Genomic DNA, 19,787 nt, shown 5'->3' with positions numbered 1-19,787 from the left:
TATTAAATCGCAATTTTTGGCCGACTTCGTCGCAGAATGGACGGAGGCCGAGCTCCCTAAAGAGTACGGCACAGATTCAAACTGGATTATGCATTTCGACGGCTCCAAAATGTTGGCCGGACTGGGGGCTGGCGTCGTCCTGATGTCCCCCATAGGAGACACAGTCCAATATGTGCTCCAGATCATGTACATGGATTCCAACAATGCAGCCGAATATGAGGCCCTCCTACATGGCCTCCGGATAGCAGTATCCATGGGTATCCAGCGCCTAGAGGTATGCGGGGATTCAAACCTCGCGATATCCCAAATAAATGGAGACTTCGACGCCAAGGACCCAAAAATGGCAGCTTACCACAACGCCGTCCTAAAAATGTCAGCTCGGTTCGAAGGGCTGGAGTTTCACCATATAGCCCGAGAAAACAATCAAGCAGCGGACGTCCTGGCACGCATCAGAGCAAGACGCGATGCAGTCCCCCCCAACATCTTTTTGGAAAGATTGTTCAAGCCATCCGTAGCATGGGAGGGGAACCCGCAAATAACAGCCCGGACCCAGCCGCACCACTCGACGCCGAACAATCTGACATAATTGGAGGCTCTGCCAATGAAATTACACCTTCAGCCCACGTAATAATGGCGGTCATCGCCCCGTGGACAGAACCATTCCTAGCCTACCTTACTAGGCAGGAACTCCCGGAGGACCAAAACGAGGCCCGCTGCATAGTGCGGCGATCTAAAGCCTATAGAGTCGATGAGGGAGAGCTTTATAAGAAAAGCACTACCGGAGTCCTTCAAAGGTGCATCTCCGAAGAGGAAGGGCGGAACCTTCTTGCTGAAATTCATGCCGGACTCGGTGGTCACCACGTCGCTGCTCGGTCCCTTGTTAGCAAGGCTTTCCGTACAGGCTTTTATTGGCCGACGGCCCGGGCAGACGCTCAGGACCTAGTCCAACGATGCGCTGGTTGCCAACTTTTTGCCAACCAAAGCCATATGCCACCCACCGCACTCCAAACTATACCCATCACCTAGACTTTTGCGGTCTAGGGGCTTGACATGGTCGGACCCCTTAAAGGTGGGACCGATAGGAAAAAATACTTCCTGGTCATGGTGGATAAATTCACCAAATGGATAGAAGCCAAGCCTGTTAAAACGGCCGAATCCGGACCTATGATAGACTTCATATCCAGGGTTGTACACCGTTATGGCGTCGCCCACAGCATCATAACCGATAACGGTACAAACTTTACCGCCGACGAGGTAAAACTCTGGTGCAAAAACATGGGCATCAAGCTCGATTATGCTTCCATCTATCACCCACAAACCAACGGCCAGGTCGAACGTGCAAATGGTCTTATCATGAGCGGCATTAAACCCAGACTGGTGCGGTCCCTCAAGGAATCTAACACGCACTGGGTAGAGGAGCTCGACTCCGTGCTATGGGGGCTGCGGACCACGCCAAATCGCACCACCGGATACACACCATTTTTTATGGTGTACGGCGCAGAGGCAGTTCTGCCCTGCGACATAATTCATGATTCACCTAGAGTGCGCATGTACGAAGAAAGAGAAGCCGAGCTCGATTGGCAGGACAACTTGGACGCCCTGGAGGAGGAGCGTGACGTGGCAAAATCCCGTTCCGCATTTTATCAACAGCAGGCCCGAAGATATCAAAGCAGAGAAGTACGGGCCAAAAATTACAATGTTGGCGAACTAGTTCTACGCCTACCGGATAAGAAAAATGACAAACTCAAGCCCAAGTGGGAAGGTCCATTCATAATCGACCAAGTCCTGACGGGCGGGGCGTACCGCCTGCGAGATGCGTCGGATAACCGACTCGAGCCGAACCCGTGGAACGCCACCCGTCTCCGAAGATTCTATGCCTAGCGCCGGACTCTGTGTTCGTCTCCTTCCTCTGTCCATTTTTTGCATTTTTCTGTCTTACATTTCTCTCCTTCCCCTCTTTTCTTTTATAGCCCTTAAAGGCTCATCTAGTGACGCGCCACTTGCGCTCATTAAACCTGGGGGCTTCTTTAACAGAAGCTTATTTATACGGGCTTCACGCCCAACACATGCGTCAAACTTCCGCATGTACCCTTTTTTCACCATTATATGCATCGATATGACTTGTGTTTTGGCCAAGCTGGGTTGCCTAGGTCAAACTTCCGCATGTACCCTTCCGCACGTTCCCGATTATTCGGCTAGGCGGTAAAGGGAGCACCTCTGCGATTGTTACTGCCGGGTCAGCCGGATGTGTACCTCAGACTGGGTGAAGCCGAAAGCTAGCATTCTTAAGGGAATATTCGGTCGGTGAGATAAAAGATGATCTTTTTACTCATTCTATGCACCCCCAGATGCTTTTTTTCTGCGTCTTTTTACGCAGTCCGGACATGCACTTTAGGGCATGCCTCCCAGCGAAAGGAACCCCTAACGGAACTATTCTCTCTGGAAGATGTTTCTTACTAACCATGTAATATAACATAACTAGTTGGGCACTTGTCTACTAAAGCACTAATGACCCCTACGCCTGGTCTCCACGCATACCACGGTTCTTATATAACCGCTATGGTATTCGGACACACTACGGACCGTCAGGTCCCGAGGTTGAAGCGAAAAGGTCGGCAACGACAAACGATCTACAATCCGGCTAGAAGGCATTACACATGTCAATTCAAAATTACATAGTCATTCTGACTGATTGTATTCCTCTTCTATACCATCTAACAGGCTGTCTAATTTACAGTCCTGCTGGGAATACTTCGCAGCCAACTCTACTTGGCCATATACTAAGCTCATAGGGATCTCCTTCCCGTCAGGCCCCACTAGTCCGACCTCGGCCATGTGGTTTGGGTCAGACTTCGTAAAACGGGTCTTCACCATGGACCAGGCTTCCCTAGCGCCTTGTCGGCAGGCTGATATCTTTCACAACCGAAAGCGCCACTGAGCTCCCTTCAGCTTCTCCGCAAGCTCTCCAAGGCCCTCGGGCATGGAGTGGGCAGGCCATAAGGCTTGGGAAACACCTCGCATCGCCTGCCGAATTCGCTCGTGCAGTTGCATGAGTTCGGGAAGAAGGTCACCCGTAGAACCGGGCATCTCCTCTGCAGGACGACCTGTGAGCATACCTACAGACATTACTCTGTTAGTCGACTTCCTCGCCGAACTCTTTTTTCAAAGTTCGTTCAAGCACTTAGTAAATATGCCGCGTCGAAGCCGCTGATTCTCCTTCGTGGAGTCCGACAGCTGGCCACGAACATCTTTAAGTTCGACGTCCAGCCTGGTGTTGGCATCCTGAAGGTCATTCTTCTCTCGCCTCACCTTTGTCAACGTACTTTCATCGGCCTTTAGCCGGCGTAAGAGTTGTTGCTTTTCCGAATCGAGTCCGGCGCCATCTGCAACATGATTTGTCAGATTTGCACCCACACCGCACAATACTAATATTTCGAAGTGTATCTTACCTGAGGGGGTCTCTTTGGACTCCCCTGCTGCGGCTATTGCGGCCTCTAGTTGGGCCTTGCACTTTTCCAGCTCCTGGGACAGTACAGTATTCTTCTCTGTAAGAACCTGAATATTAGATGATCCTTAAATCAGTTGCTCTAACTGTTTCAAGTCTCGGGGGCTACGAGTATATATATATTTGACCAAAATTTTCTTACCCGTATGTCTTTTACATACTGCTCCGTGGCTCTGGCTAAACCATTTTGAGCGGCACGGAGGTACGCATCTCCCAAATTAAAGGCATCTAAAGCCTCTTGGGAGAAACAAGCGTCGCGTAGAACTGTCCGGCGACGCCTGTGGTTCATGGCACTCTCCACTTCAGAATTTGTGGCAGACAGCCTGTCCGCATCCTCTATCAGAGGAGCGTCCGGTGCGCGCCTTGTGCTCGCCTCCGCTTCCTGGCCAGACGTTGGAGCCTGGCTGGTGGAGGCGCGATTGGCAACCTCTCCGGATATAGTCCGGCGAGGTCTCTTCGTTCTGAAGATAGCACGACCGTTAACATGCCCAGACAGAATAACACCAGGGAAGCAGAGGGTGCGCTATACCTTTGTGCCGGCATCTCAGTCCGGACTACATCCCTTTTTGCCCCATGGGGCCCTACGACCCCTCGTTGGCTAGCCGCACAGGTTCGGCCTCCTGCCTCAGAAATCTCCCCTGCAAAACACGGTTGTCGTCAGAAACACCGGAATACATGAGAGTGGAATCTCTCTCAAGGGAATGAGACTTCGGTTTCTGTCACCAGGGAGGCCGGGATTAACCCTGGTAATCAGCCGTGATGGCTACCAAGGTATTGTCCTTGCTTAGCTGATGGAACACCCCGTCGATAAGCTCCACCGATATGTCCGGATCCTCTTCGGAGTCCGGATCGAGGGACCGTTCTGGGTCCTCGGGTTGTGGAGGGCGGCTGTTTATATCCTTTACCACCTGTCGCAGTTCCTGCATTGAAGTCGTTAGACTACATATCTAACCGTGGGAGTACAAAACAAACAGGCAAGCGCAGTTGTTCACTTACCCAACTTGGAGGATCGTACATAGTAAATCCGGCCTGCGGGTTGACGCGGAGGAATTCCTCCTTTTCTCGCTTGTACAAAGAAGATAAGATCTTTACTAGGGCGGCAGCTGAAGCCGACCCCTTATGACCGTAACGGGTAGCGTCATCCTCCCCGTTGAAATCCCACATGCGGTGGCCTCTATATTGAAGTGGCTGCACCCCCCGCATAATGCATGCGGCCATGACTCCAATCATGGTTAGTCCGGAATGAGCCAACAGTCTTATCCGGCCCATCAGGTAAAGGACGTCTCTGTCGCTTTCTCTCTAAGAGCTCCGCGGACGCCAGCTCAAGCGTTTCTTCAGTGGAGCACTGTTGAACTCAGGGAGACCGACCCGGATAGGGTCCGGTAGCGGGACGTCATCTATATAAAACCATTCCGAAGGCCAGTCCTCGGACGCCTTCTTCGGGGTTCCGGATAGGTATCCGGTCCCGGCGATGCGCCATACTTCGGCTCCGCCCACTTGGTATATAGACCCCTCTTTAGAACGGGGCACCAGGCAGAATAACCTCTTCCACAGCGTGAAATGAGCCTCAACGCCTAAAAATAGCTCGCAAAGGGCGACGAAACCCGCAATATGCAATACGGAGGCGGGCGTGAGGTTGTGCAGCTGGAGGCCGTAGAACTCCAGGAGCCCGCGGAGAATGGGTGAATTGGAAATCCCAGTCCCCTTATTAGATAGGGGACGAGGCACACCCACTCTCCTTTAGAAGGATTGGGGGTGCTCTCCGCTTGTTTTCCGCCATTATAGGTGGCGAGACCGGCTCGGACCGGGACCATGTATGCCTGAGGGAGAAATCCCTTGGCCTGAAGTGACGCTAACTCGCTATGCGGGATGGTGCAACTCTCCCAGTCCCCGGGTTTGGGACCGGAGGGGCGAGGGGAGGAGCTGCGACGGCTGGTCATGTTGGAATGGACCTTTGCTAGAAGCGCTCTGATGATAACTCGCGGAAAGGAGAAGATGTGGTTTGGACCTAAATCCCCATCCCGTTAAATAGGCGGCTCGTTTAAACGGCTAGGGGTGTGGATGTAAAAACACCCCGGCTTTTCGCATTCGTTTGAACACGTGGAAGACGGCCATTATTGGGCGTGCTAGCCGAGGAGCACTACATTACACGACATTATTCCTATAGGTACACAAGATTTGGAGAGGAACCCGCCTTGCAATGCCGAACAATCTGCGCGCCCAACTCATCGTCATTGAATCCTGGTTCAGGGGCTACTGAGGGAGTCCTGGATTAGGGGGTGTTCAGGTAGCCAGACTATACCTTCAGCCGGACTCCTGGACTATGAAGATACAAGATTGAAGACTTTGTCCCGTGTCCGGATGGGACTTTCCTTGGCGTGGAAGGCAAGCTTGGCGATGCGGATATTCAAGATCTCCTACCATTGTAACCGACTTTATGTAACCCTAACCCTATCCGGCGTCTATATAAACCGGAGGGTTGTAGTCCGTAGGCAATCAACTCCATACACAACAATCATACCATAGGCTAGCTTCTAGAGTTAGCCTCCTTGATCTCGTGGTAGATCTACTCTTGTACTACCCATATCATCAATATTAATCAAGCAGGAGTAGGGTATTACCTCCATCGAGAGGGCCCGAACCTAGGTAAAAACATCTTGTCCCTTGTCTCCTGTTACCATCCGGCCTTGACGCACAGTTCGGGACCCCCTACCCGAGATCCGCCGGTTTTGACACCGACACTCATATTTTTGCTTCATTAACTAGACCAACCTGGCCTCCATGTCTCGGCTTGTGTGAAGGCGGCTTAAATAGCCCGCGTACACCTCATCTGCATTGAATGAGGAGTAATTTTCCAAATCCAGTTTTTCCTTACCCTTCCCCAATGTGGGTATTTCCTCCTTAGTTGAGTGCTTGGTTAGCACTCTGGAGACCTTGGGTGCCTTAAAGGCTAACCCAGCAGCAGTGACATCGTCAGCATCAGCAGCGGCATGGATCTTGTCAGTGGACCTGGCAGGAGTGGGCAGCTTAGGACTTGGTGGGTCATGATTGGAAGTCAGGTTAATCTCAATATCCATCGGTTCAAGGACATCAGCATCAATTTGTGGTGGCGGGTCAAGACAGGTTCTTCGGGGTCTTGGATAGGGGCCTCAGTGATTTTCGTCATTTGTTTCTCCGCCTCAAAAACTTCAGGGGCTTTGGAAGAATCACCAACATTATGTTTCTTGCCAGTTTTAGCTTTGGCCCTATGACAAAGATGTGAAAGCTTCTGAGTATATTACCACAAGTCTTTTATCAACAAATGAGAAACACTTACCCCTAGGCAACAATGAAGGCAGGCATCTGGGTTCCACTTGGGTCACTAGAAGATGGTGGTATTCCCTGATAGTTTGAATCAGAAGAAGTAAGAGGCTGACGCATGAGACCGGCCTTTGGAAGGGATAAAGTCGGACTATATATGAGGCACCTCATGACGATGCTTGTGAGGAGCCGGCGTGTTGGATAAGCCGGCCACAAGTTCTTCAGCGCCACCACTCCGGGTAAGGTGCCTTGACTCGTGCTGTTGTTTCTTCAAAAGAAAGTTGGGGTGTAAATGAGCAAGAGGGTGTGAAAAATCTTACTTTTCGGATGACCTACAGTGTTTTCTTTCTTGGCAAAGGTTCTGAGTCGAAGGAGATAATAGTTACCTCTACTTCGTCGGCATGGCTTGTCTCCACTTAATCCTGAGAAGAATCAACATCAATAAGTTGCATGAAAAGAAGACCAAGGGAGTCATGTTCTACCTCTGACTCATCAAGTTCAAGTAACTCTTGGGCTGTCAACCCGGAGCTTTAGTTTTCATGACCTTCGTTTTCTGAAGTGGAACGGCGACGGTTATCTTTTTCTTCCAGAAGGCGTGACCACCCTACATACAGACACACACACATTGTCAATGGTTTAAAAGGAGTAAAGTGTAAAGCACAAAGGAATGAGCAGAAGATTTACTGAAGGTTTTTACAGGAGGGGTCGGGTTAAGAGCATAGAAAGGGTTTAGCCCCACCCTATTGCAGTTCTCTTGAGGCTCTCCAAGCAAAGATTTAACCATTTCATTAACCTCTTTGCCAGACAAAGGTTTCTGATTGTAACATTGCGGTTCCTTTGCATCACCGGTATATTCATACATTAAGCCGTTGCGTCGGCTCAAAGGCAAGATCCTTCATGACACCCAACAGCGAGTCAAATTGACTCCAGATAAGCCATTAGCAATTAAAGCCCTTATCTTTGAAAAAGTTGGCGTGTATTGAGCTTGCTCTGCGGTAGTGAGTCGGCCTAGGAGCTCGATGGTGGTGCTGAGCCGGTAAGGGCGGTAACCAGGTAGGGGTTTCTCTTCTGATGGAGAAGTGTCTTTGTAGTAAAACCAAGTGCGGTTCCAGCATTTGGGATGGCTTGGTCAGACGGCTGAGGGAAAGGTCACATCTCTTCATCATTGGATGGGAACGCCTCCAAGATCTTGGCTGGGTCCGTCTTTCATCTCGGTTTGGCGGTTGATGTAAAAGAAATCTTTGAAGAGGTTGACGGTAGGCTCTTCTTGTAAATACAACTCATAGAATACTTGTAATTGGCATATGTTGGAGACAGAGTTGGGGCCAATATCTTGGGGATGAAGGTTATGGAAGTGTAGAACATCCTAGAAAAACTTTGACCCAGGCGGTGAAAAGCTATGGAGAAGGTGGTCTACAAAGATTACCACTTCACCCTCTCCGGGTTGTGGAGTAACTTCAGGGCCGGGAACCCGCCAGTGAATGACTTCTTTCGCTGGTAAGACGCCCATATCCATGAACTCCTTGAGCATTAGCTCTGAGGCTTGGGGTTTTTTTCAGTCACAGGAAGTGCGCGTTTTTGTCATGACTGACCGGGTTAAAGAGCTGTGATCAAGAAATAAATTTATGGCGGGTTAAAATTACAGTGGTAAGCCGCTGATACATCTCCAATGTATCTAGAATTTTTGATTTTTCCATCCGATTATATTATCAATCTTGGATGTTTTATAATCATTTTATAGTCATTTTATATCTTTTTGATACTAATCTATTGACATAGTGCCAAGTGCCAGTTGCTGTTTTTTCCATGTTTTTACATCGCAGGAAATCAATATCAAACGGAGTCCAAATGGAACAAACTTTATGGAGAATTTTTTTTGGACCAGAAGTAACATAATGGGCCCTAGCTGCACCTGGGGAGTGCTCCGAGGAGAGCACAAGCCACCAGGGCGCGCCCTGGTGTGTAATGCCCACCTCGGGTGCCCCCCGGACCGCCTCTTTGCTCTATAAATACCCCAATATTCCAGAAACCCTAGGGGAGTTGACGAAATATTGATCCAGCTGCCGCAGATTCCAGAACCACCAGACCCAATCTACACACCATCTCGGATTGGGTTCACCACCTCCATTGGTGCCTCTCCGATTATGCGTGAGTAGTTCTTTCTAGACCTTCGGGTCCATAGTTAGTAGCTAGATGGCTTGCTCTCTCTCTAGATTCTCAATACAATGGTCTCTTGGAGATCCATATGATGTAACTCTTTTGCGGTGTGTTTGTTGGGATCGATGAACTTTGAATTTATGATCAGATCTATCTTTTTATATCCATGAAAGTTATTTGAGTTTCTTTGATCTCTTTTATGCATGATTGCTTATAGCCTCGTATTTCTTCTCCGATATTTGAGTTTTGTTTGGCCAACTTGATCTATTTATCTTGCAATGGGAAGATGTGCTTTGTAGTGGGTTCAATCTTACGTTGCTTGATCCTAGTGACAGAAGGGGAACCGACACGTATGCATCGTTGCTACTAAGGATAAAACTATGGGGTCTATCTCTACATAGATAGATCTTTTCTACATCATGCCATCGTTCTTATTGCATTACCCCGTTTCTCCATGAACTTAGTACACTAGATGCAAGCTGGATAGCGGTCGGTGTGTGGAGTAATAGTAGTAGATGCAGGCAGGAGTCGGTCTGGTAATCTTGGACGTGATGCCTATGTAATGATCATTGCATGGATATCGTCATGATTATTTGAAGCGCTATCAATTTCCCAACAATAATTTGTTCACCCACCATTTGCTATTTTTCTCGAGAGAAGCCACTAGTGAAATCTACGGCCCCCGAGTGTCTTTCTCATATATTTTCCTTTGCGATCTACTTTTCCTTTGCATTTATTTTCAGGTCTATTAAACCAAAACTACAAAGATACTTTGCTGCACTTTATTTTATTTGCGATCTATTTATTCAATCTATTACAACTTTCTCCCGTCCACGCACCAATTTTTGGTTCCGTCACCCGAAAGGGATTGACAACCCCTTTAACATGTCGGGTTGCGAGTGGTTGTTATTTGTGTGCAGGGGTTGTTTATGTTGTGTTGTTTGGTTCTCCTACTGGATCGATAACCTTGGTTTCATCACTGAGGGAAATACCTACCGTCGCTGTGCTGCATCATCCCTTCCTCTTTGGGGAAATATCGACGTAGCTTCAAGCCGCATCGAAAGGAATTTCTGGCGCCGTTGCCGGGGAGGATCTTCAACATATACTAGGTTCCTAATCACAAATCTCATCTCCTTGCATTTTTATTATTTACCATTTGCCTCTCGTTTTCCTCTCCCCCACTTCACAAAAAATTGTCATTTTATTCGCCACTCTTTTTCGTTCGCCGTTTTCTTGCCGGATCTGTTTTTGTGCGCAATTTTATTTGTCGTTATTATCGTCATAGATAGTTCTCCTCCTATTGCGTGCACTCCCGACAATGAAGTTCTCAACTTTAAACAAAGGGTAGGAGAAAATTTAAAAGATGCTTGGTATAGAATTTGCAATGCTCATAATAGATCTATCCGTAAGCAATCTACTGTTGCAATGCATCACCACTTGGTATAGATTCGTCCTTGATACGATTACCGGTGGAAATTTCTTGATGTGTCCCTGAGGGAGTCCTGTATGAAGGGGTCCTTGGGCGTCCGGCCTATTATCCATGGGCTGGACTGATGGGCTGCGAAGACATGAAGGCCGAAAACTTCACCGTGTCTGGATTGGACTCTACTTGGAGTGGAAGGCAAGCTTGGCGACCGAAGATTCCTTTTTATGTAACCGACTCCATGTAAATCCTCGATCCCATCGGTGTCTATATAAACCATAGGGAATAGTCCGGAAAGGCCAGATACATATACTCATTACCATACCCACATAGGCTAGACTTCTAAGATTTAGCCATTCCGATCTCGTGGTAGATCAACTCTTTTAATAATCATATTCATCAAGATCAATAGAGCAGGAAGTAGGGTATTACCTCCATAGAGAGGGCCCGAACCTGGGTAAACATCGTGTCCCCCGTCTCCTTTACCATCAATCCTAGACGCACAGTTCGGGACCCCCTACCCGAGATCCGCTAGTTTTTTGACACCGACATTGGTGCTTTCATTGAGAGTTCCACTATGCCGTGGACAGAAGGCTCGATGGCCCCTTCGATCATCAGTAATGACGTTGTCCAGGGAGAAACCTTCCTCCCCAGACAGATCTTCATATTCGGCGGCTTCATACTGCGGGCCAACTCGTTTGGCCATCTGGAGCATATCGACAGCTACGCTCTGGCCATCAGGTCAGATTCGGAAGCCTGAATTATGTCACGGACGTCCGTGGAGACTTTATCTTCGACGGATTCAAGACCGCGACAGCCGCTCCCCATCGCCTCGATGAACATGGCTTACACCCGTCATCGAGCTACATCCAGGAGGTAGCTCCTGTAGTAGCTCTGGCCTTAAATCCGGAGTAGATCAAGTCACCCAAAGATGGGAAGCTCGACCCCATCACGGGGGCTACCGATTCCGCGGCGCTGGAGCCGCACGCAGATTCCACTTCATACGGTATCTGCATCAACAGAACCTCAGACTGGCCTCCGATGTCGAACTCTGAACCCTGCGAGCCCGCGTATATGGAACTCGATCGGTTATCGATCTTCAAGTTCAGCGCCGCAGATATCTTCCAACACTCGCCCATGGTGACATGCTAAACTCGCTAAAAACCTATCCCAGGAAGACGACTCGTCGCCAAACTATGTTCGGTTTGAACTTTTGGCGGACGATGAAGAATTTTGTTTCCCACCCGCCACCCACTTTGTAGCCACTGTTGAAGACCTCACCAACACGCTCGACCCCCGCTTCAAAGACATCGACGGTGTGGACGATGATGAGGGGCAAGGACAGAGCTTATTACATGCTCGACACAGGTTGACCACTTCCTGGTATGACGTGTGTATGATAGACACACCTTACGGTACTCTCGACGATGACAAGGAGGATCCAGTCGAGAATAAACTGTCTGGTACACAGCCCGGACACCGGCACCCTAGGTCACATCGCCCAAGAGAAAACACTACCAGCACCAGAGAATACGATACCCTGGAGAACAAAGACCCTGTTGAGGTAGAATTCGAGCAGGATGAACAGGAAGGCGGGAAAGACAGCTCTGATGAACAGACCACATATGAGGACTCGGAGGACAACAATTATCTCTCACTCTCCGAGGAAGAGGAGATCCTAGGCAATGAAGATTTTATCATGCCCAAGGAACCTCTCGAGCAGGAGCGCTTTAAACGTCGGCTTATAGCCACTGCAATGAGCCTAAGAAAGAAGCAGCTGCAGCTTCAAGCAAGCCAAGATTTGCTCAATGATAGATGGACCGAGGTCTTGGCCAGTGAAGAAACCTGCCTTAGCAGCCCAGTCAAAAGCCACCCCAAGAAAAGGTGGCTCCCTCAATACGATGGCAGGGCGATGGAACCCATACCACCATCAAAAAATGTGGCGGGCTGACCACAGTTCGGTCCAGACAAAGTAGCAGCCCAAGCAGAGCACCATACCAACCCATCCGACCGTCAAAACAAAATAGCTCGAGGGAATACCCGCTATATCAACCAAGACACGGAGGGTAGAGCAGGACGCACAAGATCGATGTACAGATCAGGAAGATATACACCGACCAACGATAATGGTCGCTTATTCGGACATTATAAAGCCGACCATGCCTGGTCCGAACACCGTAAACAGAGCCCGCCAGAGGTGCTTCATAGTGTGGCCCAACATAGAGGAGTTGCACACCCTCTCTTCTTCACTAACGAAGTAATGGAGCACGAATTTCCAGATGGGTTCAAACCCATTAACATTGAATCATACGATGGAACAACATATCCCATGGTATGGATTGAGGATTACCTCCTCCATATTCACATGGCCTGCAGAGACGACCTCCACGCCATTAAATACCTACCTCTCAAGCTTAAAGGGCCACCTCAGTATTGGCTAAACAGTTTGCCAGAAAATTCTATTGGCAAGTGGGAAGATTTGGAAGACGCCTTTCGAGACAACTTCCAGGGAACATATGTCCGACCATTATACACTGATGACTTAAGTCACATTGTCAAGGAGCCCGGCGAGTCAGCCAGGGAGCTCTGGACCAGGTTCTTAGTCAAAAAGAACCAAATTGTCGATTTTTCGGATGCAGAAGCCCTTGCGGCCTTCAGACATGGCATCCAGGATGAATGGGTAGCGCGTCACCTCGGCCAGGAAGGACCCAAATCCATGGAAGTCATTACCGCTGTAATGACCCGCTTTTGTGCGGGAGAAGACAACTAGCTTGCTCGTAAAAGCAATGACGCCAGCGGCCCGGGCACTTCCGAAACCCGAGATGGCAATGGCAAGCCACGATGAACCAAACTCAAAAGTTGCAGTAATATATGCGACACAATGGTGAACGCCGGATTTCACAATATGAAGCCCGGTCAATGGAAGAAGCCACTAAAGGCAAACCAAGATGGACCATCCACCCTTGACAGGATATTGGACCGACCTTGTCAGATTCACGGTCACCCCAATAGGCCAGCTAATCATACCAACCGAAATTGTTGGGTCTTCAAGCAGGCAGGCAAGCTTAACGCTAATCACAAGGGGAGGAGGCCACCAGGCGATAAAGATGACAGAACGCCAGGGGCCAGAAACAGTTTCCCTCTGACGTTTGACCACTTTAGGAATGCAAATAGCAGTTCGTCTTTCGCCACCCACGTACTATGCTGGCAAAATTTGCACCATGCGCACATCACTACGCAGTCAAGATACCATGGGCATCAGTGGAAGCACAATACGGACAACCCTACAAGCATTCCCGTAACGTTTTTTATATGTTTACCTTATTTTTCTGTATCGTCCCTAAAGAACAGGCGACCAGCTGGACAACATCTACAACAGACTCTATCGGAGTTCGGATCCGTATGCTCACCTAAGGGGCTACTTCCGTGAAGGATTCCCCTCCTCGAGGACAGGCGACGCAGACGTGCGACAGGAGGTCCAAAATAACATTTTTCTTGGACCACACTCTTTATTCCGAGCCTGTACTATGCCCTCTTTCCTCTGATCCCGACCCCGAGCATGCCCAATAGCCGGGTCCGTGGTTTCTCTCTCTTTACATATATATATATATCATTGGCACATCGCTCCATTCTCAGTAAGTCTCATCCGAACCGATCTTTCATACTCTTTCAACAATAAGTACGGCCTTAACGGCTGCTCTGCAGATGCACCTCCGCACCAGGGCCTCGGCATGGGAATGAATGAGCTGCCAGTAAAAGTCCGAACAGCTCTATAGCGTACTTCGGTGTCGCAAGTTTGGCCTTATATGCATCAGCTACGAATCATTGTCTTGGGTCAATAGTTGGGTTGCCCGGCTCCTGTGTTTGCTACCCTACGTTCCGCTCTATCAGCTAGGGTAGTAAAGGGAGAACTACTTCGATTGTGCCCTGGCCTAAACCGGATGAGCACCTCAGTAGAGAAAGCCAAAAACTGACTGTCATGATGCAGCGAGAGCTGGTCAACCACTTGACAACTTATTGGGATCTTTAGGGATTCTCCGTGTAACACGAGGGATCTTTTTCAGATCATATATGCAAGGCACAACACACCGCATACACACCAGGGGCTATGTTATAGCCCCACCATAAAACTCCTATGGTTAAGTGAAAGTGTTAACGCCTTATAGTTTCCTAGTTCGCCGCATTATCACCTCTTTTATGGACCAAGACATTGGATAAAGAGTGATTAAATGCTTTTCCGAACACCCCCATACTTCCTACGAGGGGGCTGAAGTCGACGACTGGAAAACTTTCAGATTATATTAAAATGATCGCACATGAGGAATTCAATCTTTTCGAGAAAACCATAAATAGATTAACTATAAAATTGTCTTTTACAATCATCATACACCTCACTCGAACATTATGTTTTTCGAGCATTGACCCTCTATCAAGCGGGCGGCCTCTAGGACGTCTTCAAAATAACGCTCCGGTTCCGGACGGTCCTTGCCTTTAGCCGGACCCTTCGTTGCGATGTCGATGTACTTCATGTTTCCCCAGAATGTCTTGACTCGGGCAAGGGCCATCCGTGCACCTTCAATGCACGCCGATCGGTTCGCAGCATCGGTTCGCAGCATCGGTTCGCGGCACCACATCGACAAGCTTCTGCACCAAACCAAAATAGCTACTCGGCGCAGGCTCGGTTGGCCACAGCCAGATTATAACATCCTTCATGGAAGCGCTAGATACCCTATGAAGTTCGACGCACCGAACTGTGACCAAAAAAGCTTCTTCATTGCATATCCAGTTCGCGCTTGGTAATATCGCACTGCATTCAAAGAACTCCTCGGCAAGTCCAAATACTCGTCAGGAGAACTCCACACTTGGTTCAGCTGAGCATAGTCCGGGTCGCCGAACTTAGTCTGTAGCAGAAAAGGCTTTCCAGCCACTATCTCTTTCGCCTGCCGAACCTCCTCACGGAGTGCTCTGGACTCTGATCGCGCTTCTCTTGCCTCCTGTCGGGCCTTATCCAGTTCAGCCGTTAAGGCTTTATTCTCCTTCTCAAGAAATTCGCAGCGACCAGTAGCATTCTCCAAAGTGAGTGTCATCGTGGATACCTTCTCCTCGCCCCGGCATTGCGCAACTTGTTCGGCCTTCAGTTCAACCGATGCTCCTTCAGCAGCAGCATCACTAAACTGGGCCCGCTCCTTGGCCCGGATTAGCTCTGCCCGAAGAGCCTCCACGGCGGTAGCACCATCTACATTTCATGAAAATTTCATATAAAGCTCTTTCCCGCGTCAAGCACACTGGTGTAAAGAATGCTCGAAATACATACCTTGCGAGTGGTCAAGACACCTGTTGATCAATGCAATGTCATCCTCCACAATATCCAGCTTTCGCTGCAGTTCAGCCACTTCCGTATTCCGGACAACCATAGGAGGGGAAACAGCCTGTATTTCAAATTAACCCATGGTTAATACCTGAGCATATCTCTTTGATCCTCCGATTGCTTCCTTCGGAAGATAATCCGAGTCTTAGGGGCTACTGCATATACAATAGGTGCATTCTGTCAATAAAATTCAATTAACAAAAGCTACATCACAAACCTCAAAACCTCTTAGAAGGCTCGTGAAGGCCACGTTCAATCGACTCTTCGCGGATAGAACCCTTTTGACCACCGTAGCCATCAAGGTACGGTGCTCTTCTGAAATGCATGCTCGTCATAACAAGCCCGTCAGCATTTCTGGTGCTCCTGGGTCCTCGGAAACTGCTGCCGGAGTACGTCATTCCTGCGAAGGAACCTGCTTACTTGCCTCCAGCATCGTCTCCGGCTGTAAACCGGACGGTTCGGGGACGCTAGTCTTGATCCCAGAACCCCGAGTGACAGAGCCACCGCCTTCGGGTAACGCCTTCTTCGTTTCTTGTACTACTTGGTGTTCGGGAGGAGCCCTTCGGGATGATACCTCGGTATCATCCCCCCTATTGGGCGATGGGGACGGAGAAGGCGTGTCACTCTCCATCATCTCCAGAAGAAGATCTCCCGAGGAGGAGGACGATTGAGAAGCACTAGGCGTTAACCTGCGTGGACGAACATATATCAGATGATTACTTCACTAATAGGAAGAGAGTGAGGTGCATTTAAAGTGCCCTGGCCTCGCTTACGGTTTGCCTCTAGGTTTGTCCTCCTCATCGCTCGCCCGGCCCAAGCCGCTCGATGACGGCGTTTTTCCTCTCTTGGAAGGCTTCCCCTCCTGACTTTCGAAGGCGACCCTCTTCTTGCCTTGGAGGGCTCCCTCTGCACTTTTACCCTTGGGCAAAAGGATTTTAGTTTCCCCGAACGCAGCCGCCTGGTACAGTGTCGGAATCAGCATTCTCGTCAGTAGGGTGGTCGCAGGGTCTTCGAGAAGGGGCGTCGGACACCAGATTAGCACCGCTTTCTTTATCGAGTCCTTTACAGGTACGTATTGTTCAGTATCTTGTTAAGAGATGTCTGAATGGAAGGTGCTCGGATATCGAGTACATACCAGAGTGTCTGGATGATTGCAGTCAAGGCCAACGTCTTTGGTGGTGTCCGCCATTGCTCTCGTTCCCCAAAATATAATTTCCACATTCCTTCATGTGTAGTGCCGAAGAAGTGTTGTAGAGTCCGCCGCCCTTCTGGGTTAAACTCCCACATACAAAGAGGCCGCCGCTGACATGGCAGGATCCGGCGGACTAGCATTATTTGAACGATGTTCACAAGATCGATGCCCTTCTCAGTAAGGCTTCGGATGCGACTTTGCAGAATCTACACTTCATTGACAGATCCCCAGTCCAATCCCTTATTGACCCATGAAGTGAGCTGAATTGGAGGACCGGGTCGGAACGCAAGCGTAGCCGCCCACTTGGGGCCCCGCGGCTCATTGATATAAAACCACCCCTGCTGCCATATGTCGAAAGATTTGGCAAAAGATCCTTCGGGCCAAACCGCGCCGGCCAGCTTGCCTATTATGACGCTGCCGCACTTTGCCTGCTCCTCCTCTGCCATCTGCGGCCTCACATCAAAGGTCTTGAGCCACAAACCAAAATGCGGAGGAGTCCGGAGTAAGTCCTCACACGTGACGATAAATGTCGAGATGAGGAGAATAGAGTCCGGGGCCAGATCGTGAAAATCAAGCGCATGGTAGAACATGAGCCCCCGGACGAAGGGGTTGGGCGCGAACCCTAGCCCGTGAAGAAAGTGGGATACAAATACTACCCTCTCGCTAGATCTGGGGGTCGGTATGACTTGCCCTTGTGCCGGAAGCCGATGAAAAATTTCCGGGGTCAGATATCTCGCTACGCGGAGCTTCGCAATATCCTCATCTGTGATAGAAGAAGCCACCCACCGACCCTGACGGTTGGATCCGCAGATGACTAGGGCTGGTGGCGATTGGAACCCGAGGGTTGGAACTTGGGGTGGCTGGGGTTGAGGAAGGAGCAAGCACAAGGGAAGAAGACGAGACTGGGTCTCTATATAAAGGCCCCGAATACTGGGCGTCCCCCAGGCTCTCTAAACATACCTATCACCAAGGAATTGTACCCAGGGGACGGTTGGGTTACCCATGCCTGCATTAATGAAAATCCCATAAATAAAGGGACAAGATCTCTGCCCTGACAAGACGTGCCAGTAAAACCGTGCCCCGAGACGTGGGGCGGCTCGCTAGCCGACGGTTGGAAATATTAACCGGGCAGGCATGATACGATGTCATGAACAGTTATCAACAAGTTAGGCTCGTGGGATATTATATTCTCTACAATTATATACATAGGTTTGGATATATTTACTTCGTCCGAAGACTATTCTGGAGTTCGGAAGGAGGGAAATCGCCTTATAATGCTGAAGACAAATCTGCGCATCGGACTCCTCGTCATTGAAGCCAGGTTCAGGGGCTGCTGAGGGAGTCCTGTACTAATGGGTCCTTGCATGTTCGGCCTGTTATCCATGGTCCGGACTGATGGGCTACGAAGATATGAAGGCCGAAGACTGCACCATTTCTGGATTGGACTCTACTTGGCATGGAAGGCAAGCTTGGTGACCGAAGATTCCTTTTTATGTAACCGACTCCATGTAAACCCTAGATCCCCTCGGTGTCTATATAAATCGAAGGGGATAGTCCGAAAAGGCCAGATACATATACTAATTACCATACCCACATAGGCTAGACTTCTAGGGTTCAGCCATTATGATCTCGTGGTAGATCAACTCTTGTAATACTCATATTCATGAAGATCAATCAAGCAGGAAGTAGGGTATTGATAACCCACAAGTATAGGGGATCGCAACAGTTTTCGATAATTAAGAGTGTCGAACCCAACGAGGAGCTAAAGGTAGAACAAATATTCCCTCAAGTTCTATCGACCACCGATACAACTCGACGCACGCTTGACATTCGCTTAACCTAGAACAAGTATAAATCTACAAGTACTTTGTAGGTGTTGTTGGATAGGTTTGCAAGATGATAAAGAGTACGTAAATAAAAAGTAGGGGCTTTTTAGATAAAGAAACAATAAAGTAAATATAGCGAGTGTGGAAAAGTGGTGGTAGGAGTTGCGAAATTGCCCCTAAGAAATTGACTACTTTACTAGACCGATAGCAAGTATTATGTGGGAGAGGCCACTGCTAGCATGCCATCCCTGAGTTGGAATTCTATGCACTTATGATTGGAACTATTAGCAAGCATCTACAACTACTAATGTTCATTAAGGTAAAACCCAACCATAGGATTAAGATATATTGGTCCCCCTTCAATCCCGTATGCATCAATTTCTATGCTAGGTTGAAGCTTCTGTCACTCTGGCCCTCCAATACATAGTCCTATCAACATACAACTAACCCTATGGTGTGATCCACGCGCGCAATCATATGATGGGCACCAAAGGACAGCAACATAACCACAAGCAAATTAAATCAATCGTAGCAATTCATCAACCACCGATAGGACAACGAAAATCTACTCAGACATCATAGGATGGCAACACATCATTGGATAATAATATGAAGCATAAAGCACCATGTTCAAGTAGAGGGTACAGCGGGTTGCGGGAGAGTGGACCTCTATAGATAGAGGCGGGAAGGTGATGGAGATGTTGGTGAGGATGGCGGAGGTGTTGGTGTAGATCGCGGTGATGATGATGGCCCCCGGTGGCACTCCGGTGCCACCGGAAGCGAGGGGGAGAGAGCCCCCCTCCTTCTTATTCTTCCTTGACCTCCTCCCTAGATGGGAGAAGGGTTTCCCCTCGGGTCCATGGCCTCCATGGCACGGGAGGGGCGAGAGCCCCTCCGAGATTGGATATGTCTCTCTGTCTCTCTCTGTTTCTGTGTTCTTTGATTCTTCCCTTTCACCGTTTCTTATATTCCCGGAGATCAGTAACTCCGATTGGGCTGAAATTTTGACACGATCT

Source organism: Triticum dicoccoides, chromosome 7A, assembly GCF_002162155.2.
Source record: "Triticum dicoccoides isolate Atlit2015 ecotype Zavitan chromosome 7A, WEW_v2.0, whole genome shotgun sequence".
Classification (NCBI taxonomy): domain Eukaryota; kingdom Viridiplantae; phylum Streptophyta; class Magnoliopsida; order Poales; family Poaceae; genus Triticum; species Triticum dicoccoides.
This window is presented reverse-complemented; position numbering follows the sequence as displayed.